This window comes from Ovis aries, chromosome 2 (assembly GCF_016772045.2).
Source record: "Ovis aries strain OAR_USU_Benz2616 breed Rambouillet chromosome 2, ARS-UI_Ramb_v3.0, whole genome shotgun sequence".
Lineage (NCBI taxonomy): Eukaryota > Metazoa > Chordata > Mammalia > Artiodactyla > Bovidae > Ovis > Ovis aries.
In genome coordinates this window covers 68010145-68037974 of record NC_056055.1, presented here as the reverse complement: position 1 = coordinate 68037974, position 27830 = coordinate 68010145, and the positions used below count along the sequence as shown (strand labels likewise).

Here is a 27830-nt window from a genome sequence, read left to right as displayed (position 1 = left end):
AGAGTCCTTTCTATCATGCTTTCTTTGCCACCTGGTTCAAGGTGATATTTGCTATCACCATGGCATCCAGATTTGAGGTCCAGTGTTAACAGGATATAGCCTAGCATCCTCCTTACAAACCCAGAGTCCCAGACTTACAGACTCTCTGAGTTTAAAAGAAGCCACAATGGTTATCATCCAATTTTCCCTTGGGCACTCGACAGTTTCCAATCAGCAGAAATGGTCTTCTTAAAACTGATTAAATGATACCAATTGGATAAATGGGCTTCCCTGGTGGCTCAGTGGTAAAGAATCTGCCTGCAATGCAGGAGACCTGGGTTCAATCCCTGGGTCAGGAAGATCCCGTGGAGGAGGGCATGGCAACAAATTCCAATATTCTTACCTGGAAAATGCCATGGACAGAGGAGCCTGGCAGGCTACAGTCCATAGGATCACAAAGAGCTGGATGCGACTGAAGCAACTGAGCAGTAGCAGCATTGGATAAATACTATGATGAATTTAAGGTGAGGCTAGAATTTGGTCTCTCTGTTCTTGGCCCCCCAGGCAACACAGCATTCTCATCCACTATAGTCAATTCTCAAATAAATTATATTATCACTTAGCCAATTTATGAAACATCTTTGAGAAACATTTTAAGTTCTGAATGTCATAATTAAACAGGATAGACAGCAGGCTTTTGTTGATAGAACTCAGTATTTTATTTAATTGATTTTTTCCCATGTAGTTTATATAGTTATGAAACATCTAAAGTCTACTTCCTTCTAGTTAATAGATGGTGTCTAAAACCAATAAATCAAGAAATACAGATGAGTATATTATAAAAATGGAAACTATTACAAAAATAAGAAACACAAAAATTGGGAGGCAAAAAGGAGGAGAGGATGGGGAATTAGATTAAGAAAAGCAGAACTGTATTATTTAATGTTAAAATGAGAGTCAGATGAAAAACAAAAAACCAGAAACTTAAAAATGGTATTCTCTAGAACTAGAGGTTGGATGGTGAGTAGGAAGAAAAATCTTACTTTTAACTTTAAACTCTTATATGGTTTGAAATTGTTTGACATATGTATGTTGCTTTTTCCTTTTTAAAAACTGCTTTATTGAGATTAATTTACATACCATTCCATTCACCCACTTAAAATGTACAATTCAGTGTTTTCCAGCATATTCACAGAGTTGTACATCCATCACAGCTATCCACTTCAGAACATTCTCATTATCTCCCCCTAAATCTACCACCTAAATCTATTTTACCTATTCCCTGGTGGCTCAGATGGTAAAAGACTCCTCCTGCAATGTGGGAAATCTAGGTTCGATCCCTGGGTTGGGAAGATTCCCTGGAGAAGGGAACGGCTACCCAATCCACTCCACTGGCCTGGAGAATTCCATGGACAGAGGAGCCTGGCAGGTCACAAAGAGTCGGACATGACTGAACAACTTTCACTTTCACTTTCAGATCGCTTACTTATTAGCACTCACACCTCATTTCCCCAGGAAGTCCTTCTCTCCCTAGCTCTAGAGAACCTCTAATCTATTTTCAGTCTCTATAGATTTGCTCATTTTGAATATTTAATATAAATGAAGTCAAACAACTTATGGGACTTTTGTATCTGGCTTTTTTTCAGTTAGTGTAATGTTTTCAAAGTTCATCCATGTAATAGCAAGTACCAGTACTTCACTCTTTTATTGCTGAATAATCTTCCATTGTTTGGATATACTACATTTGTTTATCAGTTCATCAGTTACTGGAGAGTTGGGCTGTTTTTATGAATTTTCTTGTGAATGCTTGTTTTCGTTTCTCTCAGGCGTATACCTGGCAGTGAAATTGCTGAGTTATATGGTAACTATGTTTAACCTTTTGAGGAACTGTCAGAGCATTTTCTAAAGTAACTGCATCATTTTATATTCCCACCAGCAACACGTGAGGTTCCCTTCTCCACATCTTCACCAATACTTGCTATGATATCTTTCTAATTTTAGCCATCCTAGTGGGCCTGAGGTGGCATTTCATTGTGGTTGTGATTTACATTTTCCTACTAGCTCATTGGAAAAGACTCTGATGGTGGGAGGAATTGGGGGCAGGAGGAGAAGGGGACGACAGAGGATGAGATGGCTGGATGGCATCACTGACTCGATGGATGTGAGTCTGAGTGAACTCTGGGATTTGGTGATGGACAGGGAGGCCTGGCATACTGTGATTCATGGGATCGCAAAGAGTCAGACACGACTGAGCGATTGAACTGAACTGAATAGCTAATAATGTTGAGTATCTTTTCATATTCTTATTGGCTGTTTGTATTTCTTTGGAGAAATGTCTATTCAGTTCCTTTCTCCAATGCACATGTTATTTTCACCATTAAAAAATAGTATAAAATATCCTAACGCCTAGTAAGCAAACACTAAATGTTTAAGATGATAGTCTCTGAATGAAGAAAATTGAGCTATTTCTTTTTTTCTTTTCCATTTTTTCTAAAATTTTAAAACAAACATAACTTTTAATCATCAAATATTAATGTTTCCTTTTTCTTTATCTTTTTCTGATATAAAAAAGTAACACAAGGAATTTTTTTAAAGGAGACACAATATTAATTGAAAAGCAATAATAGTTAATATTTTAGCAGATTTCCCTCCAAGGTATTTTACTAGACCGTCTACAATTTTTGAGGTTGTATTATATGCACAAATTTAAATTATGCCTTTTGTTTTTATTCTAATGTAGTAAAGAAGCCCTTGCATTTTAAACAAAGTTCTTTAGCCATTTCTTCTGAGAGTTTCTAAAGAAAATGCCACTATATCTTTTGGTGTGCAGAATGGTCGTGAGAGAAGGCTCCTTTCTCACAGTTGTTGCTTTAAAATTGAAAAACAGTGAAAGTTGCTCAGTCATGTCCAACTCTTTGTGACCCCATGGACTAGTCCATGGAATTTTCCAGGCCAGAATACTGGAGTGGGTAGCCTTTCCCTTCTCCAGGGGATCCTCCCAACCCAGGGATCAAACCTTTAAAATTAAGGGGAAAAATTAGGTTGCACATGTACATACTGTCCCTTAACCTGCGGAAAACACAAACCTAGTAGAACTTGGAGAGGACATAGCCTGGTCCTTTACTTCCGTCTGATGCTCTGTCCCCACTTAAAACAGGAAAAAAAAGAAAGGAGTCTTGTGCAGTAGGAAGAAGCTGGGCCGCTCTCCAACCTCTTCTAACTTATATCTTCATGGTGTGGCTTTGCCTTTGGTTTAAAATATTTGCAAATCCCCATGGTACCACCAATTCCTGTATTTTTCCTTACAGAGTATTTGTACTAAAAAAAAAAAAAAAAGTATACTTTTCTTGTTTTCCCCATCCTCTTTCTCTTTCCCTCATTATAACTCTTTCTCCTGAAATCACTCATGCCATTAGGACAGGCTGACTGCAGACAGAGCTATGACTTAACATTTCTTCTCATGTTTTTTTTTGTTTTTTTTTCCTCCCAAAGCCTCCAAAGTTGCCAATTGCAGCCACTTCAAATGGAATCTGATTGCACAGATTCCATTTCCTCCCATGATGATGGAATCAATAGACCTCTCCTTGTGGTAAGAGCTCGGGAAAGGTACTTTTTATATACTTGCTTCAAATGTTCAATTTTCTATTACAATATAGGCTGTTGACTCTTTATGTTCCCATGTATGTCCACAAACACTTCCCAGACCACAATACCATCCCAAACTACATACACATAACAGGCTGTTTCTAGTCTAAAAATGTAGGGAAAACACCCAGACACAAGCATAAGGGAATAAATCTGACTACCAACAACTCTCCCCAGGTCCCCAATCACAGCTGTGCAAAAATAAACTTAAGATGAATGATTCATCTTTAATTCAGCACATTGGGAAGAAAATACATTGCTCACAGACACCCATGCTCCCCTCTTCTTCCTAAGGACAGCACTTAAACATAGCTTTCTAGGCTTCATGCTGGTAGGTGGGACCATGGACTAAGTTCTGCCCATTGGAATATGGGTGGATGCGATATTTGCCATTTCCATAGAGCCTGGATCTTAACTCTTCTGCCCTCTCTCCCAGTTTAGTAGGGATTTTGGAGGCCAGTTGTTGAAGATAAGATGCCACCAGATGGAAGCACCCAAGGTCCCTGAATGCAGGAAGCCAGTCTCACTACCATATTGAACAGAATCATGAATAAGAAATGAACCTTTATTATAGTAGTCCACATTACCTGAGGACTGGGGCTTGTATCTTACATCATTTGCCTACTCTGATTAACACATTTCCTTTTTCTACCTCCCACCCCAGCAAAATATTCTAGGTTGCTGTGATAGCTTGTAGACAAAGTCTTTAGAAAGGCATCACTATAAGGGCTCCATTTTGCTAGCCACGCATTCAAATTCAAATATTACCAAGAGGAGACACTTGCTAGTAAGGTTCTGCCTAAATGGTTTCAAGTCTGGGAAAGTCCAAACTTTTGGGGAGGGGGCAGGGAATAAAAGCAAAAATCAATACTGCCTTCCTGGTGGATTCACATGGTGAGGTGTTGTGGGAATCTGAGAAATCTTAGTGGGGGCTTCACTGGTTGACTGAAGTTAATGTTCGCTTTTGTCATCAGCATCTTGGCCCTGCCAGCTGCCCTTCCACACAGGGTGCAAGCTCATCTCACTCAACTGTTAGTACCCGAGCCCTTCCTGAAATGGCTACAGGAAGGCGTCACTTACACCAAGGGCATCTTGGGTGGCCAGTCGTTGCCTCTATTTAGGAAACTCAGATGACTTTGTTGATTTCATTACTTTTCCTTCTTTTTCAACCTTATTTGTAGATTCCATTGTTTCTTGGTATTGTTTCTAGACCTGTCACTCTTTTTGATACACTTTCATTTATTTATTTATTTTTGGCTGGGCTGGGTCTTCACTGCTGTGTGCAGGCTTTCTCTAGTTGCAGTGAGCAGGGGCCACGCTGTAGTTGTGACTCACAGGCTTCTCGCTGTGACGGCTTCTCTTTTCACAGATGGGCTCTAGAGTATGAGGGCTTCAGGAGTTGCAGTGTGTGGGCTCAGTACTTGCTGTTTGAAGGCTCTAGAGTGTGGGCTCAGTAGTTGTGGTGTGCGGGCTTAGTTGTTCTGAAGTATGTGGGATCTTCCTGGACCAGGAATTGAACCCATGTCCCCTGCATTGGCAGGCAGATTCTCAACCACTGGACCATCAGGAATGTCAACCTGTCATTCTTTTATTGTGTCCCATTTCAAGTGTGCTCATTATTGATGAGAAACTTGAATGTTTCAAGAAGGTAGACCCCAAACTGAGTATTTTAGAACAAAGCAGACTTTGACATGAAAAACTGGTGCTTAGTCATGAAAAGTCCAGAGCCCATGCTGTTGGCCACTTCCTAATGTAGGGATAAGATGGCAACCCTAGCTTTTGTCCCTGGTTCTGTAGCTGGTTTTTGTGACTTTAGATAGACTATTCTAACACACTGTTCTTGGGGTATAATCACTGCAATAGATTTTGTGAAGTTTTGAGGAACACCGCTAATTCATTTCTATCTTCTTCCTCTACTTTAAGCTTTTCAATCAGTATCTCCAACCAAAGGGGGATTTCTTTCTCTCTTATGACTTATGAAGACCTTGTCTTTCAGGTTCTTTAAAACCCAAGTTTGGACTTGATACACAAACTGTGGGTATAAATTTTACATGCCTTTAGTATGCTTTCTCAAAGGCAGCTGAATTCTCTGTGCCAGCCATCCTACCAACTCTCTATCTCTCCTTCTTTATTCCCTTCATTCTGCTATTGTTTTGTTTCTTGTTCAGGCTTCACATTGAATACTATTAAGTTTACGTTGTTTTTGCAACTTCTGGGCAAGGTGAACATTAGAAAAGGTATGTGTGTGAGGTCTGTAACAAGGAAAAAAACTATTGAAGAGAAAAAGAGTAACTGAACTCCACAGAAAACAGACTGTAGAAATTAGAAGAATTTCCACCTAGCAGAAATTAGAAGTTGAAGAGGCATATGTATTTTTTAAATGTAAAAACAGCGTAACATCAAAACATTTTTTAATCTTAGAATTCCCCTACCCTAGCACAGGCACTTTTCTTTTTAATTGCTTTCTTTTAGTAGTTGTTCATGTGCACATTTTCCCATATAATTATCATCTCAATGCATGTAATTTTGTATTTTGGTATGAATTTGTTACAGAAATCTTTCTTAACTCTTTTTCATAGTTTTTAGATGAGTTATCAGATATTTACGCAAACATTTTTAGGGTCAGACCTGAACGCCTGCTAACAGTGGGCCTCCGGTTTTCAAATTGTTTCTGGCCAAAGGACGGAAACAGTAGCTGGTGTCTTGAGAGGATGATACCAACATCCAGGCAAGGAGTAATGAATTAAATAGGGCTTGTAGGTGCTGGAGTTGCGTGTTTTCCAATAGAAAAAATAAATAAATAAAACACCTTAGGAGAAAGTACCTAGATGTTGGGAATTGCTTGAGAAGGACTGAGACACAAGTGTACCTCTTCTAAAGAGTTCTGAGTCCTTAATATTCACCCCCTTCAAGTCTTGAACTGTTTATGTGTTGCTCAAGGCATATAAGGATCATGTCTATCAGGCTTGTAAGTGACCTTTCCCAGAGCATCTCATGATACACCCTCATGATACACACATGAATCTGAATTCAAAGAATCTGGAGCCAAGAGAGAATGCAGACTTCACTGCCGCTGGAACAGAGGTGGGATGAGAAAGTAGGCCTAGGGCTCCTAGTTCAGTGCTGTAGGATTAAGGAAGAAAGGCTGCAGCAGGACAAGAAAACAAAGCTAGAGGAAAGGAAGATGGCACAGGGAGAAAGAAGAGATGGAAGGGATTTGGGGGTGAGGTTTTCAAGTCTCTGCTAATTTTAAGAGCAATCCTGAAATTAGAGAGTATAAGGTCCCCTGGGAAAATGCACCCTCTGAAATGAGCATCTCAAGTTATACAGGGGAGTCAGCTAAGCATTTAACTTACCTGCTTAGAAACGAAGTTTCTAGACAGAGAGGACAATGTGATGGAAGACAACTCTTCAGGAGTCGTGAGGGATGCAACTTCCTACTTTACTGTTCGATGTCCGTGGAGGCAGTGCCTGTCTTTCATGTGGCTTCTTGAGAATTTTTCCTTGAAAAATAAGTAACAGATGAAATGCTAGAACTACCCATCGTTGGCCAATGTGCCCCAAATTCCCTCTAACACCCTTCTAGGTATTTATTGGACTTCAGTTTGCCCTTGAGAGATCATCAAAGAAAAGGTTAAATATGCATTAGCAATATGGATAAACTTAACTCCCCTCATTTCATAGAGAAATTTTGAAAGGACTTGTAACTAGTCCAAAGTCCCATAACTTAGTCATGCAGAAAGAGAAAGGTCGTGAGAGGCAGACGGAGGTATCTGATGTATGAGTGAAGACTTCTCAGACCTTCTAATTTGGCCCAGCTGCCAGAGGCCACCTGCCAAGTTGCTTCAGTCGTGTCCGACTCTGTGCGACCCCATAGACGGCAGCCCAGCAGGCCCCCCCATCCCTGGGATTCTCCAGGCAAGAACACTGGAGTGGGTTGCCATTTCCTTCTCCAGTGCATGAAAGTGAAAAGTGAAAGTGAAGTCGCTCAGTCATGTCTGACTCTTAGCGACCCCAAGGACTGCAGCCCACTAGGCTCCTCCGTCCATGGGATTTTCCAGGCAAGAGTACTGAAGTGGGGTGCCATCGCCCTCTCTGAGAGGCCACCTAAATGCAGCCAATTGAGTGACTCTAGCCAAGGCCCAGCTGAGCCCAGTTGACTCACAGACTCATGAGAAATAGTAAATGGTGATTGTTTTGGCTATGAGTTTAGAAGTGGTTTGCCATGCAGCAACAGATAATTAATTGAACTCATAACTTAGAACAGCAACCATGTTTTATTTCTCCCGAATCTTTGATTTGCTTCTGTTGATCTGGACCAAGCTTGGCAGATCTCATTTGAACTTGTTTGTACCTCTGCGGCCAACTGAGGGCTGGCTGGTCAAGGATGACCTCAACTGCAATGAGTCAGCTCTGTTCCACAGGGTCTTTCATCCTTCAGTGGGCTTGTTCTCCTGGTGATGGCAGAATTCCAAGAACAGAAGCAGAAAAGCATACAATTAAAAAAAAAAATAGACTTCATTTTTTAGAGCAGTTTTGGTTCATAGCGAGATTGAAGGGAGGTTCAGAGATTTCCCATATACCACCTTCCCCTACACATGCATAGCCCCCTCTGTGATCAACATCCCCCACCTGAGGGGCACATTTGCCTCACCTGGTGAACCTACACAGACACCATCATTATCATCAAAGACCGTTAGGTTTTTACATTAGGATTTACATTAGGATTTATTTCACAGCAGGATTTAGTTTATATTAGGATTCATTCTTAATGAATTTTAAGGTTTTGGACAAATGTATAATGACATCTTCATTGTTAAAGTATCATACAGAGTAGTTTTTCTGCCCTAAAAATCCTCTGTGCTCTGCCTATTCATCCCTCCCTCCCCCTAACTCTGTCAGCCACTGATCTTTTTACTGTCTCCATAGTTTTCTCCAGAATATCATGTAGTTGGAATCATACCATATGTAGCCCTTTCAGACAGAGTTATTTCACTTAGTAATGTGCATTTAAGTTTCTTCCATTTGTTTTTGTGGCTTAATAGCTCTTTTTTTAAAAAAAGAGCACTGAATAATATTCCGTTTTACCACAGTTTATCCATTCACCTACCAAGCAAGACTTGGTTTACTTCCAAGTTTTTGCGATTTTGAATAAAGCTGCTATAAACATCCACATGCAGGTTTTTGTATGGACATAAGTTTTCAGCTCCTTAGGGTATATACTAAGGAATATGATTGCCAAATTACATGGTAAGAGTATGTTTAGTTTTGTAAGGAAGTGAAAAACTGTTGTTCAAAGTGGCCATTAAATTTTGCATTCCCACCAGTGATGAATGAAAGTTCCTTTTGCTCTATATTCTTGCCAGCATTTGGTTTTGTCAGTGTTCTGGGATTTTGAAAATTTTAACAGATGTGTAGTGGTATTTCCTTGTTGAAAAACATTTTTCAAACCTCCATTTACATCAAGTCTGCTACTGTTCCACTGATCAAAGTAAAGCATATGAGTGAACACAGAGTGGGAGGGTACTACAAAGTTAGAAAAAAAGGACATGGCTAAAGGGAGGTCATTAACTGGAGCCATTAATGCTATTAAATCTGTTATAAGAAATCTATGCCTGTTTCTCACAGGGGAGTACTAAATAGCATTATTAAGATTTTGGACTAAGATCTGAAATCAGTTGGAAAAGTTATACTCAAAATCAAGTAAAACAATTAGATAAGCATTATCTGATTTTTAAATATTTCCAGAGTTTATGGCCAAGCCACTATTGCTAACAGTTCAGTTCAGTTCAGTCACTCAGTCTTGTCTGATTCTTTGTGACCCCATGGACTGCAGCACGCCAGGACTCCCTGTCCATCACCAACTCCCAGAGTTTACTCAAACTCATGTCCATTGAGTCGGTGATGCCATCCAACCATTTCATCCTCTGTCGTCACCTTCTCCTGCTCCCTTCAATCTTTCCCAGCATCAGGGTCTTTTCAAATGAGCCAGTTCTTCGCATCAGGTGGCCAAAGTACTGAAGCTTTGCAAAGCTTCAGCCTCAGCCCTTTCAATGAATATTCAGAACCGATTTCCTTTAGGATGGACTGGTTGGATCTCCTTGCTGTTCAAGAAATGTCAAGAGTCTTCTCCAACACCACAGTTCAAAAGCATAAATTCTTTGGCACTCAGCTTTCTTGATTGTCCAACTCTCACATCCATACATGACTACTGGAAAAATCAGAGCACCTAGAATCCTGTTTAATGGTGTTAGCTCTCTAAATAGCCAGTGGGCATTCTGCTTTGTGAATTCGCTCTGCAAACTGAAGGCTGTTGGCCTCTGTGCTTTACAGAAGGGAATCAAACAGGCTTTTAATGGAAAAGGTGTGTACACGTGTGTGTGTGTCCATTTGTAAGTAGCATAGGTGACCACATCTGAGCCATTATTTTAATTTTAATTTTATCTGTTTTTGTCTCCTCTGTATTCCCAGGAAATATCGAGAACTAACTTTGTATTTTCACTTATTATTACCTCTCTGGGAAGCAGATTTGTTTACCACTCCTTGGATTTCAGAACAAATATCTGAGAAGCAGAGGAGAAACTGGGATTACCATCCCCAGATCCCAGCAGTCTGCTACTTACAGCGGTATGCTGCTGCCCTCTACACGGTGATTCACACCAGGCAGATGAACGGTTCTTTGATCTGTGTCTTTTTCCTCCACCCAGGCCTCTTTAGACCCAAACTGAACTTTGTTAGTCCAGCATTTCTGGGAATCAAGGAACCTGTGTTCTGGCCTGTGGGTCACTTAATATTTTGGGGTCTCAGTTTTTACTTCTGTGAAGTGATCATGCTGGTCTAGATTTGTATTCCTGCTCTTAGGCTTTGAAGAGCCTAGGGTGCTAAAACCAGACACAAGTCACAGGGTCCTAAACAAGTGATGCCCTAAAACTCCCAGGGGTGGCCTGACACATCTGGAAGAGGTATGCTAGAAAAAGTTCAACAGATATGTGTTACCAAGGAATTACTGCCCTCCGTTCTGAACTGGGAAGTACAAGATTTCAACTCAAAAAAGAGGTTTTTTCATTTGCTGAGAACTAACAGAGTATCCTTTCAAACAATTCATTTTGGCTCACCCATTAGGCGGTATCTGAGGATAAGGACATGAAAGGTTGGTTTTCTTGGGGCAGAATGTATCCCACATTTCCCACGAATGTGTTTGTTTTCAAAATAAGGGTAAAGGGGAAGCATCCGCCTGCAATGCAGGAGACGCAGGTTCGATCCCTGAATGGGGAAGATCCCCTGGAGAAGGAAATGGCAACCCACTCCAGTATTCTTGCCTGGAGAATCCCAGGGACGGAGGAGCCCGGTGGGCTGCCGTCTATGGGGTCGCAGAGAGTCGGACACAACTGAAGCGACTTAGCAGCAGTAGCAGCAGGTATAGCTTCCATGATAGCAGCTCCCTCCCCCTCCCCCAGACCCAAGAGAGTCCTTTAGACCTGGCCGGTGTCCTCTCCGTTGCTGGACTGAACGTCGGGTGAGATTACGAGGGCCCCACGCCCACTCAGCGCTGTCAGTAAGATTTGGCCCGGACCCTCATCACCGACCATCAGTGCCTGACGTCCCTCCAGCCTTCTCTCTCCCAGGACCCCTTTTCCTACCTATTTCTTTCTGTTGGGTAGGTCTTACTTCCTGGGAACACGTGCTGACTGCCTTGCCCCTTCCTGGTTAAAGTGGGGGGTTCGGCGCAAGCAGAGTCCAGCGGGCAGGAGACCAGGTGTCGAAGAGTTTGGTGGCCTGAGGAAGCGGGAGCCCTGTCCCAAACACAGCCCTGTTTTCCGGGGCTGCAAGACTTTGAGCACAGCCGAGAAGCCCTTGGCTAGCCCTGCAGGAAGCGGCTGGGTCTAGGGGCCCACTCCACCCCCGCTCTCTGTCTTAGGCACGCGGCGGCGGGACCAAGCGCCTTGTCCCCAGCGTCGACTCGGACGCCCAGTCCTACTGCGGTACAGGCTCCCGCCGCCGCAGCTGCAAACCGGTCTGGCTTCCCTGCAGGGCGTGCGGGGATGGAGCGAGGGGGTGGAGAGAAAAGGGGAAGAGCCTGGGCGGCCGGCGGGCGGGGCCTGCAGCCTTTCAGAGCTGCGGCCGCCGCCGCGCAGCCAGCTCTCTCCGCGCCTCGCTCCGACTCCAGCGCGCTCTGCGCAGGAACCTGCGCCCAAGCCCGGGGGCGCCCTGCTCCTCAGTCCCCGGCCCCCGACCCCGAACGCGCCGCGGCCAGAGTGCGCCCGGCGGTGGAGCCGCTCAGAGCACTGGGGGCTTCGGCGGGCGCTCGGGGCTCAGTCTGGCCGCAGGACCGGCGGGGAAGGAAGGGGAAAGCGGGGACACACTCTGGCCGCGGCGCGCGCGCATTGCACACTCGCAGCCGCGCGCCCCCGCTGAGGCGCGTCCGGGGCGAGTTTGGTCCCGCGGCTGGGGCCCCGGCACCTGCCCGCGCCGCGCCCGGGCCCGGGCCCCGCCCCGCTGACCACCCCCGCCCCTTGCCTGCACGGCTCTCCCTTCGACCCGGGGAAGAGACAACGTCCCGATAACTTGCACGCTGTGGCGCAACTGGTCTCGACACCGGAGGTGCCCGAAGGCTGTCCCGGTGAGGTAAGTTTCCTGCGCGTCCACTGCTCCTCCTCCCGCGACCCTCCTTTTGGACTCGAGCTTGGGGGCTCTGATGAATCCTGGCGATCTCTCGACGCTGACTTTGTCCGTCTGGTGCTGGAGGTAGGGTGGAGGGGGTTCTCGTGGCCACCGAAGCGGGACCTTCATTCCTCCGGGCCACGGCTGCGCGCTCCCCGCGGGCACCCAGTCCGCTTACTACCCGGATCCCCGGGGCCGCAGTGACACTGGGGATCACTCTGGGTTCACTTGAGCCGGAGCCCCCTTCCCTTTTTCTGGGTAGCCAGCTGAGTTTGGCTGCAAAAAGAGAGCTCTCCCACTACCGTCTCCGGATATTAAACAGCGGCGAACTTGTTAGGCGCCCCTGGGATCTCAAAAGGGGCTTACGAGTCGGTGTTCTGGTCTCTGGCGTCGGAGCCGGATTGAACAGGTGCGGCGTGGTTTCAGCCTAAATGCAGCAATATACAGACTTGTGCGTTTCACCTGCTTCTCTTCCCCAGCCGGGTCAACGTGACGCTTCAACAGCTGGGACAGGGGGGTGGGAGTGTGGGGGCACCGGAGAGGGAGAACTCCGGGGTTTGATTTGCCAAGCTGGTGCCAAGAGTCACCAAAACAGAAGACAACAAATGGCAGCTTATCGTTCATCTATGCAGATGAGCCTGTTGTCAGTTCTTACCCCCCCACCCAGCCTCAGCTCACTTGTCTCTGGTGCCCGGCGTGGCTGGATGGAAACCTGTTCCAGAGTTGTTTGGATAGGCTGATGAGTTTTTCCTTCTGATCAACTGACATCTGGGTTCTCAGCAAAGAAATGCTAGTTACTCTGATTTTTTTTTTTTTAAGGTAGCTAGCATGTTGCAGACCAAAAATGCTGCGCACCCCCACTCCCCCACCCTTCTATTTTTCTATCATATTCTCAGCCTGCCAGGGGCCCTAGCTCTAAGGTGAGTGACCCTTGAGAGGCCGGTTGGGCCTAAGAATGTGCTAGTCATCCGCAAAGAAGCAGCAGTCTCCCCATCAGTACTACCAAGCATGGGTTTGGGTAACCCTTGTTGCCCTTCCGGTGAAAAGCATCCACCCAGGCTTCTGTCTCTTCTATGTAAAGGCTGAGTGCTGGGAGTGGAGAAAAGCCAAAGGGTTGGATTCCTTTCCACTTTTAATGTGATGAAGTATAAGAGTGTTCATGGAAGCTTTTGTCAGGGCATTTCCAGTCGAAAGGAGGCCCTAGCAATAAGCCTTTCTCAGATAAGTCCTTGCCAGTGGGAAGCTGAGTAAGCAGCAAGCACAATCTCTGAGCTGAGGGGAATGGTGCCTTCTGTGGAGACTTAGGAAAACTGATGAGAAAGCTGGTGAGACTGAGACTGATGCATAACGACGTCTCAGTTGAGGAGGAACACTTCAAAAAATGAAAAAAATCTCGTCATATCTTTGTCCAAATAAGACTAGAGGGATTTGGTAATACCTCACATTTGCATCAATGCCTTGCTTTGTAAATGCTTTTTCATATTCTCTGAAGGGCTGTCCTGGTGGCTCAATGGTAAAGAACCTGCCTGCCAATGTAGGAGGCTCAGGTTCAATCCCTGGGTCTGGAAGATTCCCCAGATAAGGAAATGGCAACCCGCTCCAGTCTTGTTCACTGGAAAATCCTATGGATAGAGGAATCCCATGGGCTATATAGTCCATGGGGTTCCAAGAGTCAGATTTGAGTTAGCAACTGAAACAATAACAACAGTCTCTTAAAAACTTTTAATTCTGACCATTTCTGTGGGAGGCAGGGCAAAAATTATTAACCAGATATTCACAAGAGGAATGTGAGGCTCACAGGTTTAATGACTTATCAAGGTAACAAGTGGCTGGAATTAAAGTTGAAGCCAGGTTGTCTGAAGGAGAAGGCAACGGCAACCCACTCCAGTACTCTTGCCTGGAAAATCCCATGGACAGAGGAGCCTGGTAGGCTGCCGTCTATGGGGTCACACAGAGTCGGACACGACTGAGCGACTTCACTTTCCCTTTTCACTTTCATGCATTGGAGAAGGAAATGGCAACCCACTCCAGGGTTCTTGCCTGGAGAATCCCAGGGACGGCAGAGCCTGGTGGGCTGCCGTCTGTGGGGTCACACAGAGTCGGACACGACTGAAGCGACTTAGCAGCAGCAACAGGTTGTCTGAAATCATCACCACCACTATTATCATCCACCCAGTGCTACTTCTGTGCTTGTATAAGGTTTTTACAATGGCCAGACATTTCTGCATTTATTGTGGTTTGCACTGTCTCACTGTGAATTACTGTTCAAATTTCAACAGTTGAGAAAACTGAGGTTTAGACAAGTGATTAGTTTTGTATAGTATCATGTCTAATCTAGTAGAGTTTACAAGACTAGAACTCAAAGCTCTTGGTGTCTAGTCCTTTGCTTTGTAGATTGTGACATTGTTTCACTTCTGACAACAATGTGGAGGCATCATGGGATGCAAAACATCAGGGACTGTGAAGCCTGCTTGCTGGTGACCTGGGTTCTAGCTCTGGCAGTATACTTGACTGTGTGTTTTTCTTTAGTCTCTAAGTTGTGTGACTCTTTTGTGACCCCATGGACTGTAGCCGACAAGGCTCCTCTGTTCATGGGATTTTCCAGGCAAAAACATATAGGAGTGGGTTGCCGTTTTCTCCTCCAGGGATTTAGCTGTATAACTTGGACCAAATTCTACCACCTTTGAACCTCAAGTCTCTCACATATAAAACAAGAAGTTTGTATTATTTTTCTCTTTCTGGTTTTAGCATTCTATAATGCTTATCAATATATTTGTAATCCAATAAAATCATTTCTCTAGGGGAAAGAAAATTTTTCACCCTGTATTAACTGAGGTAATCCGAGTTACCTATTCCACTTGTAATTTACTTCCCCTTCATTACATACCACTTAATGAGGTGGTTCAGATGGTAAAGAATCTGCCTGCAGTGCAGGAGACTTGGGTTTGATCCTTGGGTTGGGAAGATTCCCTTGAGAACAGCATGGCTACTCACTCCAGTGCTCTTCCCTAGAGAATGCTGTGGACAAAGGGAGCCTGGTGGGCTACAGTCCATGGGATCACAAAGAGTCGGACATGACTGAGCGATTAACACACACTTCCCCTTCATCACATACCACTTAATGAAGGGAAAGAAAATTCCAAGGGCACTTTAGCTTAGCATCTATATTGTTTAGTATTATTGTTTTGTTTGGAAATATTCTCAGGGGCTGAACTACTCTAAAATAAATGTCAAGGTTTACATGAATATTATAGACTGTCAGTTCATACCTTCATTTATTTTTTTGGCTTTGGGATTTGATATAGTAAGTAGCCAATGAAGAGTTGAATGAAGGAGGAAAGCAAAGCATCTTATCCTTAGAGAGCATCTCATCATGTAAACTCCCAGCATCTGCTGACCCATAAGGTAATTTACCTGTGAGAGGTGTGTCTCCTGGAGCTGGCAGGCGCATGTTGTATCTTTCCTTCCTGATTACATCATACAAAGATGAGTGTTTATTTCTCAGTGTAGACCATAAATTGACATCTATGTCATTCTCTTTTGCTTGCCTCTTGCCTGCCTTAGTTGTTAGTAAAGTGCAACTGGCTGAAATATACATTCGTAGAAATTGACTTGTGCCCTTTCCTGAAAGAATATGTCTTGAGATGAAGATACCAACCATTCTTATATTTGGGTAAATTTCAGTATATGCTAATACTGACTCGTGGTTTCAGAGGAGGAACCTAATTAACAAAACCAGCCTCGCTTCTGTTCCCTCTAAGAATCCTCTTCTCTTTCCAGCCATCCTTCCTATATGCACAAAAGAGTGTTTTAACTTTTAGAAGAATGATGACAAATAATTAGAATGGTCTTACTAACCCATGGGGGATTGAGGGTAGATTTCTTTCTGATAAAGAATTCAAATATTAACTAGTTCAGAAACTTGGGCCTTTTATGGGTAAAATAGCTGAGGCTTGGAGTGGTGAATTGCCTTGTAGTCTCACAGATGTTTAGCAGGAGGACTACGGCTAGTGTGGAATTCTTGATTCTTACTCAAGGTTTTACTAGGGATTCTATGGTGAGAGCGCATTTTTGACTTCTAGAAATCATAGAGAGTAACAGAAAAATTCTGTTTACTAGTAATTGTTCATGAGGTTTCACATTTTTAATGGTTTCGTATTTATATTTTTACATCTTCTTGTCCAAACAGATAATAAAGGAGACAATGTCCATTTTCATCCGTTCACTATGATTCTCTTGGCTTATATATATCACTAGACTCAGAATTAGTACTTTGTTTCAACCAGTGCTTGGGGAGAAGGAACTATTTGAATAGAAATACAAATGTATGGTAGTTTTCCAGGTTTTTCTTCCTGGTTAATAAAACCAGAAGCCATAGGCCTTGTCATACATGGATAAAGTCATAAATATGTATACATTTAATTTGCATATTCATTTAAGTTGTACTTCTGTTAAATGGTGAGTCAGAACATTTAATATCCTGGAAAAATAATTCTTTTCCCCTATGGCTGGAGCCTTCATTAGTTACTCTGTAAAAATCAAGCCTGAAATATATTTGTTGCAGAAACATGTTCTTTTTGTATCAAGCACATTAACGGGCGTTGGAAGGAGTCCTTTTATTTTTCTAGAAGCTGCCCAGTTAGAACTGTACATTATGTAGCTCAGCTGTTCATTTGTGGACTTATCTAAATGCCAGGAAAATGGAGGAGGGAAGAAACCTAGCCTTTTGTTTTATTTAGTATTTTTCTTTTTTTTTTTTTTAACATTAAGCTTAATCTCTTGATGACATTTTTGAAGTCAAAATTGGCTCCTATTGATGAAGCATTTTATTCAGTCAGGTTCCTTTCAGGATAAAAGATTAGGCCAGAGAAACCAGGCTTAATTTTATGTATTCCATTGTATCTACTGTGTCTAACTTCATTAGAGGGGTGGGTGTGTGTGTGTGTGTGTGTGTGCGCGCGCGCGCGCGCGCGTGCTTGTGTTATTCACTTGGTCATGTCCAACTCTTTGTGACCCCATGGACTATAGCCTGACAGGCTTCTCTGTCCATGGAATTTTCCAGGCAAGAATACTGGACTGGGCAGCCATTCTTTTCCCCAGGGGATCTTCGCAACCCAGGGGTCGAACCCAGGTCTTCCACATTGCAGGCAGATTCTTTACCATCTCGGCCACCAGGGAAGTCCATCCGAGGTGTGTAAGGAGATAATATAGGAAAACACGGGAGCCCTACCCAAATTAGGTTACTCTTGGGAAGATTTGAAACATAATAACTGAGATGTCTTTACATGTCTAGTCAACTGACCGTTCTTAGGTATTGTCATTTTAAGTTAAAACAAACCTGTGTTTGAAAGACAACTCCATGAGGTGTGTATTCTTCTTTTAGAAAGTCTTCTGCATTGTTCACGGGATGAATTAACAGTAGGTGTGCAGTATGTTTGGAGGAGTTCACTAATGGGTGAGCAAGTTCTTGAGATCTGTTTCTCTAAAGGTTTTTGAAAGTCAGTTATAAAATTGTATATTGAACTACACAGCATTTGTGGGTAGTATTGCTCTCACTAAAAACGGGCTTGTGTCTTTCAGTAGAGTTTCTTCAGGCAAGGATGGAGCTTGCAAGTACTGCAGGCCCAAGAAGTACAATATAATTACCTTGAATTGGAACTAAAATCCCAGGACTAAAGACACAAGACTGTAGAAAATTCCTCTGTTTTGTAAGAGAAAGGTAATACTTAAGCCATTGCTATCCAATAATGTTGAGCAAGGGGTTTAGGAGGAAATTATAGCTGGCCATAAAAATGTGTTTCTTTGCTTCATAGATTTGCACAAGAAATTCAGTAGATTCTACTTACTGAGTAGTGAATTTTCTTTCTTTCTTTCTTTTTTTTTGCTTAAGGATAGTTGATTTCCAAAGTTATTGATTTCTGAGGTACAGCAAAGTTGTACATATATCTATATATATATATACACATACACACATACATTCTTTTAAAAATTCTTTCCTTTATGGTTTATCAGAGGATATTGTATATAGTTCCCTGTGCTGTACAATAGGACCTTGTTATTTATCCAGGATTTTCAGCATTTAAAGCATACTTTACAAAATACTACGATCAGCATAATTATCTCTTGATCATTTGGTCATAGCATTTACTGATAAAGTAAGGAAACAAAACAACAATAAAAAGAAGCAAAACTGTGACCAGCTTGAGGAAGTGGTAAGTGCATCATAGGTGTTTAGCTAATGTTTGTCAGTGGGAATGGTTAGGCATCACATTTTATTTTTGTATTCTTGGAACTTAGCATTATGTATGGGAAAAGATGGGGATTTAATAAATATATACCAAACAGCTTATGAATTTACATGAAGATTACTCTTCAAAACCTTGAGACATTTCATGATTATTCTGATTTCATTATTTTCCAGACCCTCTTAGAAATGGCAGACAGACTGATAAACACTAGTTTCAATAGTTTATTGTAGTCCTTCTTTTTACATCATAAATGGTATTTATTCACCAGACTGCCAACTTCAATGGTTCCTAGGAATGATTTTTTTCTCTTCCTTAACAGAAATAATAATCTAAATAGGAAATCTGTTCTTTCTACTGTTTATAATTATCAGGTAAACATTTTTAAAGCTCCTAGAGTGGCATATGAGTGAATTTGGTTCAGGATACACAGAAAAGAATGGACTTTAAGCCTCTCTAAGTTAATCAATTTAAATGTCGCCTCCTCTAGAGACTTTCTCTGATCATCTAACCTAAAGGGGACCTTCTTCCTATGTTTTCTTCACCTATCACAGTAGATACTTATACATCTCTGTATTTTACTTATTTTTTTTATCACCTCTACTCAAACTCACACTCAACTTAAGATTATAAACTCCTTAAGGGTGGATGTCATGGTTCCTTAACATTGCTTATCAAGAAAATGCTTGACATATACTAGGTGCCCAGTAAACAGTAAGTCAGTGAATGAATAGGTCCCATTCATCCTGTCAGGATGAATTGGGCCACCACTGAGGTTTCTCAAGCCAAATAGTTTGAGGTGTGAAGATTGTTCTTAAAGGCTGGCTATGACAACTCCATGAAAATGACAACTAGGTCCTCCAGAAGAAGGTAACAGTGATGGTTTAGGTTCTGGCATCAGTATGAAGAGGTATCTCTATATAAAGAGTTCTTGCTTTTTCTTTTTCAAAAATAACAGAACAAATAAGTAGAAATTATGAAGCATAAGACAAAACATTAGGAAACTATTAAAATAAGGTCTGAAAGTACAAAAATCCCAAACATATATAACTCTTAAGTGAGATACCACAGTGATAATATACAGGGCAACTTCCTATGACACTCCAGGTAAACCTTCCCAACTTCAGCTGGTTTCTTTTTAAATGTTAGTTAGAAATTGCCATTACCCAGTCTCAGGAAGAAGCCAGGTTCTTGGGTGTTGTCCCTAGAACTGAGGACTTGTTAGAAATGCAGATTCTTATACTGTACCCCAGGCTAACTGAGTCAGAAACTCTGGGGATGGGGATCAAGAATCTGAGTGACAGGTGATTCTGATGCGCACTCGATATCGGTGTGTGTGTGCATGCATGCGTGCTCAGTTGCTTCAGTCACGTCTCTTTGCAGCCCCATGGACTATAGCCCACGAGGGTCCTCTGTCCATGGGGATTCTCCAGGCAAGAATACTGAAGTGGTTTGCCATGCCTTCCTCCAGGGGATCTTCACAACTTAGGGATCGAACCCACTTACGCTGCGTGTCCTGCATTACAGGTGGATTCTTCTGAGCCACTTGGGAAATCCCAATATTGGCAGGAAATGGTAAATCCATTGCTCAAAATCTAAGCCTCCTGAAATGCTTGGTATTCCCAGATGAATTTCAGGGTGTATGGAGAGGGTGCCATCTGCCTGCTCTAGAAATACCAGAGAAGAGATAGAGCCAGTCTTGGCTTTTCTCGCATCCTTGTAGACCACAGGAGAACAACTTCATATGACCGGATTGGGTATCAAGGACTTTAGATAGTACAAACAAGCTGTGGATAGTCACTGGCCCCTGCCAAGTGGTGGGTACTCCCAGGGCTGGGAGATGCACCAGGGTATGTGGGTGATGGAGGAAGACATGCTCCATGCATAGCTTATGTTTGAGTGTTGCTTCAGTAGGGTGCCAGGTGGAGGAATGATTTTGAGAGCTAGTGGTTATCTAGGAAATAGTGGTTTGCTGACAATTCTGAGTATTTCAACAACTAAATTTAGTATTTCATACTAAATGTTGATGGAATCCTTAGCCAGGACAGTATCAAGTGCTAGGGGGTATACAAAAAAGCCCAGCATGGATCTGGCTCCCCTGTGCTGAGAACCTGCTCTGTTCCAGGCACTTCTCAAGTGCTGTTTCTCCTCATCTTCACCATGCTCCTGACGGTGGGCTGCAGCTTTCTTACTGATAAAGGGGAAATTGGAAACCTGATTGGGCTAGGTGCAGGCTTGTGAACACAGTCAGTAAGAGACAGTTTCATCTCTGGATTTTCTGATTTTAAAGCCCTCATTCTTTTCTGTTTCAAACACTTGTGTCTCAAAATGTAATTTTGAAGAAAAAATTTAAAAAGAAAGATATAAGTGAATCTAAAATTTACATCTCCAACCTAGGCCTCTCTGTGAGCACTAGATTACATAATTGACATTGCACTTGGCTATCTCAAAGGCACCTGAAACTTTTCATGCCCAAGACCATAATCCTGATCTTTTCCTGCCTTGTCCTCTTGCTTAGATCTGTGATGGGCATCACTAGCCACTGCCTCATAGGAAACAGAAACTTGGAGCTATCCTTGACCCCATCTTTCTCATTCACCACATCTAACCCATCACCTATTTCTGTCAATCTTACTTGTATTTCTGTCAATCTTGCTTGCTGAATATCTCCCTCTTCCATCTGGTTCTCATAGTTTCTGCTGATTCTGCCCTAGTCCAACTTCACATTTCTCTGCTGAATTCTAACCATCACCTCCCTGGGCTCCTGAGTCCACGCTGGCCCTCCTCTAATCCATCATCCATACTGCAGCCAGAGCAATTGAAGTGGCTGGAAAGGACCCTAGGTGTGCTGGCTGGATCCTTACCTCTCACACCCTGGCAGGCCCTTCAGGAAGCAGACATATTTTGGCCCCTGGGGCTCTCCAGATCTGTAGCTTTAGAACTCTTGCACAAGTCTGAGGACTTGCTCTTCCAAACAACATACTTTGATGGTTTTTCTCCCTGGAATGTGGTCAGGCCATGGTCATAACTATAGTTGGTTGCTCTTACAGCCACAGGATGAAGACTCCAGTGTGATCCTAGGGTCTTGCCCAAGCCTCACCAAATACCAAGATTTTATGGTTCACTTGGGCTTTCCTGGTGGCTCAGCAGTAAAGAATCCAACTGCCAGTGCAGGAAATGCAAGAGAAATCCAGGGGTTCGACCCTGGGTGGGAAGATCCCCTGGAGAAGAAAATGGCAACCCACTCTAGTTTTCTTGCCTGGAAGATTCCAAGGACAGAGGAGCCTGGTGGGCTATAGTCCGTAGGATCACAGAGTTGGCCATGACTGAGCAGCTGAGCACATAGGCGATATTCTAACAGGAACCAAAGACTGCTGTTTAGATAAGAGAAAAGCAGTTGTTGAGTAAGGAGTTAAAGGCTGAAAACGTTATCTTTGATCTTCTAGGTATTTTTAGGATGAATAGGAAACGGGATTGTAGGATCCTTTAGAGATCAGTTAACAGAAATTAGCTTATGCTAAGCTTGCTTTGGAGAAGGAAATGGCAACCCACTGCAGTATTCTTGCCTGGAAAATCCCATGGATGGGGCCTGGTAGGCTACATACAGTCCATGAGGTCGCAAAGAGTTGGACAGGACTGAGCGACTTCACTTCAAGCTTGCTTTTAATCTTCGCACATGGCCTTTTCAGTTACTCAGTGTCCCTTGAACTGTAAATAATAGAGAAGTACCAAACTGTGTTAATCAGTTTGGGCTGCTAAAACAAAGTAACACAGACTGGGTGGCTTGCAAACAACAGAAACTTATTTCTTACAGTTCTGGAGGCTGTTCATCTGAGATCAGGATGCCACCATGGTCCGGTTCTGGTGAGAACCCTCTTCTAGGTTGCAGACTGCTGACTTCTCATTGTCATCAAATGGTGGAAAGAGAGCAAGAACCCTCCCTGGGGTCTCTTTCATAAGAGCACTAAACCCATTCATAAAGGAACCCCCTTCATAGCCAGGCCACCTCCCAAAGGCTCCATCTTCTAATACCATCACACTGGGGTTAGGATTTCAAAATATGAATTTGGGGGGGTGGAGGGGGGTGTGTTAACCCTTTGTGGCCAACTCAGTGCCCTTTAAGAAGCACATTCTATATTGAAAGCCAGGACAGACATAGACATATAAATGATATATTCAAAACAAAGATTCATGGAACAATACTTAGCCTAGACTGTGTGAGATGTGCTCTTGTTGTTGTCCAGTTGCTAAGTCATGTCCCTTCTTTACAACCCCATGGACTGCAGCCCGCCAGGCTTCCTTGTCCTTCACTGTTTCCTGGAGTTTGTTCAAGCTCATGTCCATTGAGTCTATGATGCCATCCAACCATCTCAGTATTTTCTGATCAGTTCCGTCCCACCTCCAAGCTCTACCAAATACTGATCGTGATCTGCCATGTTGGTTTTACTCCCTGTTGATGGGCTGAGACCTGCAGTTTGGAAGACATGAATCTATTCTATTGTCCCCTCCAGTGCTGCCTTTGCAGAAGCTCAGTCCAGAGGTGTACATTTATTGAGGGCCTCTCTGTCATTCCCCATCCACTGCTCTTTCCACCTTTGGGGGTTCAGGGAGGGTTGTGAGTTAACAACCCTATCAGACTCTCCCTGCAAAATTTTAATTTCTGTCAAAAAACATTGTGAGATTGGAGAGTAGGCATCTAATAGAACTTGGTGTTGGGGAAAATTAACTCATAAAACCACTTTGTCTGCTATACAGGGTAAATCACCTACAGTGATGAAATATGACCTTTAAACTGGGGCATGGCTACATTTTTTCATAGAATGCTCATTCAAAAGTTCCTAATAATTTATTTTAGTAAGAACCTAAGGTACTATAAGAAGAAAAATGAAACTAACCTAAAAAATATGTCAAGAACAGTTTGACAGCATGTTTTTTTTCTGACTGAAATTCATTGAGACATCAAGTCTGCCAATTTTAATTGGCCATTCAAGCATAAAATGAAAGGAGCTTAAAACAGGGAACTCTTATTTTTTTAAATAATTTATTTATTTTTTTATTGAAGGATAATTGCTTTAGAGAATTTTCATTGTCAAACCTCAACATGAATCAGCCATAGGGATACATATATCCCCTCCCTTTTGAACTTCCCTCCCATCTTCCTTCCCATCCCATCCCTCTAGATTAATACAGAGCCCCTGTTTGAGTTTCCTGAGCCATACAGCAAATTCCCGTTGGCTATCTATGTTGCATATGGTAATGTAAGTTTCCATGTTACTCTTTCCATGCATCTCACCCTCTCCTCCCCTCTCCCCATGTCCATGAGTCTATTCTCTCTGTCTGTTTCTCCACTGCTGCCCTGTAAGTAAATTCTTCAGTACCATTTTTCTAGATTCCATATATATGCGTTAGAGTATGGTATTTATCTTTCTCTTTCTGACTTGCTTGACTCTGTATAATAGGTTCTATGTTCATCCACTTTATTAGGATTGACTCAAAGGTGTTCCTTTTAATGGCTGAGTAATATTCCATTGTGTATATGTACCACAACTTCTTTATCCATTCATCTGTTGATGGACATCTAGGTTCCTCCCATGTTCTAGGTACTGTGTATAGTGCTGCAGTGAAAAATGGGATACATGTGTGTTTTTCAATTTTGGTTTCCTCAGGGTATATGCCTAGGAGTGGGATTGCTGGGTCATATGGTGGTTTTATTCCTAGTTTTTTAAGGCATCTCCATACTGTCTTCCATAGTGGCTGTATCAATTTACATTCCCACCAACAGTGCAAGAGTGTTCCCTTTTCTCCACACCCTCTCTAGCATTTATTGCTTGTGGACTTCTTGATGATGGCTGTTCTGACTGGTGTGAGGTGATACCTCATTATAGTTTTGATTTGCATTTCTCTAACAATGAGCGATGTTGAGCATCTTTTCATGTGTTTTACAACAGGGAACTCTTGACTACTCAGAACTTTGGGGCAGGCTGTTTACTTCTAAAACAAAGTTCTTGATTGCTAAGGGTTTGCTTACTTAAGAATCCAAATTTATTATAGCCAATTTTTGTATAGAAAATTTCCCCAACGTTGCCACTACCTTCCCTGATTCTTTAAAAGATTTTACAGCATGGAGTATATCTCATTTGTTATAATAAAGTGATAACTTCCAGATTCATTCAGGGATATAAGGCTCTTTGCTCTTGTACGCAGTGACCCCACTTTGCTAATTTTGAAAATCTTACCTGCCTTTTAAAAAATATTTTTTGACCCCATTTCTGTGACTTTCAACAGTGATAACCCTTCCACTCACTGTTGGCTACTGAGAATATGTTGTGATCTTGGGAGCCAGATAACACCTATTTATCTGAATTGTTTCCCAAACAGACTCATCTTACTCATTGACTTGAAACTTATTTTAAGAAAGAAAAAGTGGCTTTTTTAGGGAAAATCTCAAGCAAGCAAGCTTTAGTTTTTCTCATTCATTTAGTTCTTTGGCCAATAAAGAGTATGGTTTTCTTATCTATTGTTTTTGGGCTAAGATAAAGTGCTACCTTTTTAGGCTGAGATATTCATGCTTTCTTTTTCATTTGTTTAAAATATTTGTGTGTGTTTACTACATTATGGTCTAAAGCATACTTTCATAGGCTTTTTTCTTTCCCATTTAATTTAAACAGTGGTAATTTATGGGTGTAATGGTGAGACTTTCATTTTTAATATTTTATGCCTTTGGAGGTTATAGATTACCAAAGGTAACTCATGTTCCATTGGAAAAATTGCATAGAAACTTCTCCAGTCTCTCTGATGTCCATCTTCTACTGGAAAAAATAACTTTAATACCTACAATAAAACAAGTGAGGTGAATATGAAAATTTTAACTTATTTTTAAGTGGTGAGAGCTAGACTGTCCTTAGGCCTATGCATTCATGTATGGAAACAGTAGTGTCATTGCTTTGGCAAGCTCTATTTAAACGCTCTTTATTGTTTTCCCCAAGACAGGTAGTTTAGGCAGAGTGGCAAAGATTTCTGGAAAATGAGAAATCAGTCTCTCACGCTAAGGGTTAAGAGAGAAACATGCCTTTGCTTATGTTTGTTTATAAAGGATTGAATGGAAATAGAACCTTTAAGATTTGTGTGGAGGTGGGCTTCACTGTTTTGCAGTTTCTCAGAAACTTCCTCTCCTACATGGCAATTTATATTGTAAACATGATGCATCATTTCATTTCATGCAAACCGTATATAAAGAACAGTCACTCTCCACATATGTCAGAAGACTTCTGGCAGCTTTTTAGAACTGAGCCTGAAGTGTCCTCCCCACGCACTTAGCAGCTTTAGAGATGGTCACAAGCACTTCCTGATATTCTGTTTTTGTTGTTTTCATCACTGTCCGCCTCTCACACTGGGAGGTGAACTTCTACAAGGGGAGGGACTGTGTGTGTTGGCTCCTGTATGCCCAGCACCTAGAAAAGTGTTTAGCACAGATAGCTCTCAGTGGATGTTTGTTGAATGAATGAATGATTTTCTTAAGCCACAATTGTCTTTTCTTCCTCTTCTTAGGTCCTCCTCCTTTCTAAAATGTTAACAAGTCTAGCTGCTAGTCTTCCAACTGATTTCAAGTTCCTTTCCCAATGAGCAGCCTTGTTTTACTCTTTTTGTCCACCTCTTGCTTTTTGGCCTGTAACATTTAGAACTATTTAATAATTCATGCTTCACTCTCTTAGTCACTTATCTGCTCTTGTGAGCCCAACTCTTACCCCTATGAAAAATACTTATAAAATCTATACTTGTACCTTTTAAAAACATGAATTGATCTGCATCCCTAAATTCTAGATTTTCATCAGATACCTTTCTTTTTAACCTGCTCTTGAAATTTTAGCAGTCTTTTTATTTTGCTCATCGTTATTTCTGTGCAGCTACCAAGTCACGAGGAATTTTTTTTTAAATTTTCTTCCATTTTCACGTATATTTGCTATATTAAACACCTCCTACCTGGACTATCATAGCAGCTTCCCAAATGGTTCCAATACCTCCCCCCTCTCCCTTTTTAGTCAGTTATAATACCTGTTACCAGAGATTATAATTTTATCAGTACCATGCCCCCAAATCCTTAGATGCTTTGTTATGCTCCAAATCTAAATGCTTTGGTCTTGTCCATAAGACCATAGTTGACCATTCATCATCATCATCATCAGTGTTGTTCTCATTGTCATCCTTGTAGTAGTGATACCAACTACCATTTCTTAAACTCTTCCTCTGTACCAAGCACAACACAGAAGACATAAAGCCATAAAGTTTCCTGGTATGTTTGGGAGCTATATAATCTGATAATGAGTAGGATATGTGTGGGTGGAAGGAAATCGGGCTGGAGGGGTGTGTTGGAGCCAGACCATGGACATCTTATCACATGTGCTGAGGAGTTTGAACTTTCTTCTGTTGGCAGTGAGGCAACACCTAGGAGATTTTCATAGACAAGTGATGACTCATGCTTTGTGCTAGATCAGCAGCCTGGGCTATGGTTTGGAAGGTGAATGAGATGGGAAAGGGACTGAAGACAGAAAGGCTAGTTACAGCAGATGATACAGCTACAGTAGAGATGAGGAGGACCTGAACGCGGTAGTGAGGATGGGGAAGCATGAGCAGATTTGAGATTGAAGAGAACTGATGCGACTTGGTGACCACTTGCATGTGGATTTTGAGGGAATGGAAGAGGTAGATGATGATGATTCTCTAGTTCTGGCTTGAGTAGCTGAGGAGATGGGAGAATGATGGTCCACTGAGAGTATGGAGAAGAGGCAGCACACATGTGGTGGCAGAGGCGGGAGGGCCGGGGTGATGAGTCCAGTTTTGCCCATTTGTTTGCGGTCCCTGTGGGATGTGTAGGTGGAGTGTGGCTGTAAGGAGAGGGGCTCATGATGGAGACACTAGCCGTGTTATGGTCATGGGTCTCTGAGCAGCAATTCAGACCAGCAGGACATTCAGTGTACAAGCGTGGAGGTGAGGAGAGAGGCCCATGATGCAGACAGTGATATGGTCTCCTGCCGGTGATCAAAGCCATGGAATTAGATGAAACTTCCCTGGAAGGGTTTGCAAACTAAGAAGAGAGCGTGCCTAAGAACCAACATCATTCCCTGATCTTCACTTGCAATTTCATGTCTTTATACCTTCCTCATTCTATTTCTTAAAAACTGAATCTTCTTCTATTTTCTTCTCTGTTGAAGGAAATGGTATCAGATTTTCATGATACCACCACATACGTCCCAGTTCTGATCCCCACATGTGCCCAAGAGTGATTTCTCAGGCATACACTCC

General features: G+C 42.4%; 1 protein-coding gene and 1 long non-coding RNA gene across 12 annotated transcripts in view; one reads left to right on the top strand and one right to left on the bottom strand.

Annotated features, from left to right (window-relative positions):
• PIP5K1B (phosphatidylinositol-4-phosphate 5-kinase type 1 beta) overlaps positions 1–27830 on the top strand; it is a 554522-nt gene that overhangs the window by 185312 nt on the left and 341380 nt on the right. For 5 of the 11 annotated variants that reach the window (XM_042243376.2, XM_060409392.1, XM_042243373.2 and 2 more), the window contains exon 1: positions 11736–12249. The gene's annotated coding sequence lies outside the window, so the exon portion shown is untranslated. Of the gene's footprint in view, positions 1–3471; positions 3569–11735; positions 12370–27830 lie in introns of those variants that run through there. The other 6 variants (XM_060409393.1, XM_060409390.1, XM_060409396.1 and 3 more) reach the window with 2 other exon arrangements.
• Positions 675–11642, bottom strand: LOC121818639 (uncharacterized). The gene is made up of 3 exons (XR_006058662.2): positions 11265–11642; positions 7979–8078; positions 675–7127 (listed from the first exon to the last, which is right to left on the bottom strand). It is a non-coding gene; the product is annotated as an uncharacterized LOC121818639 (long non-coding RNA).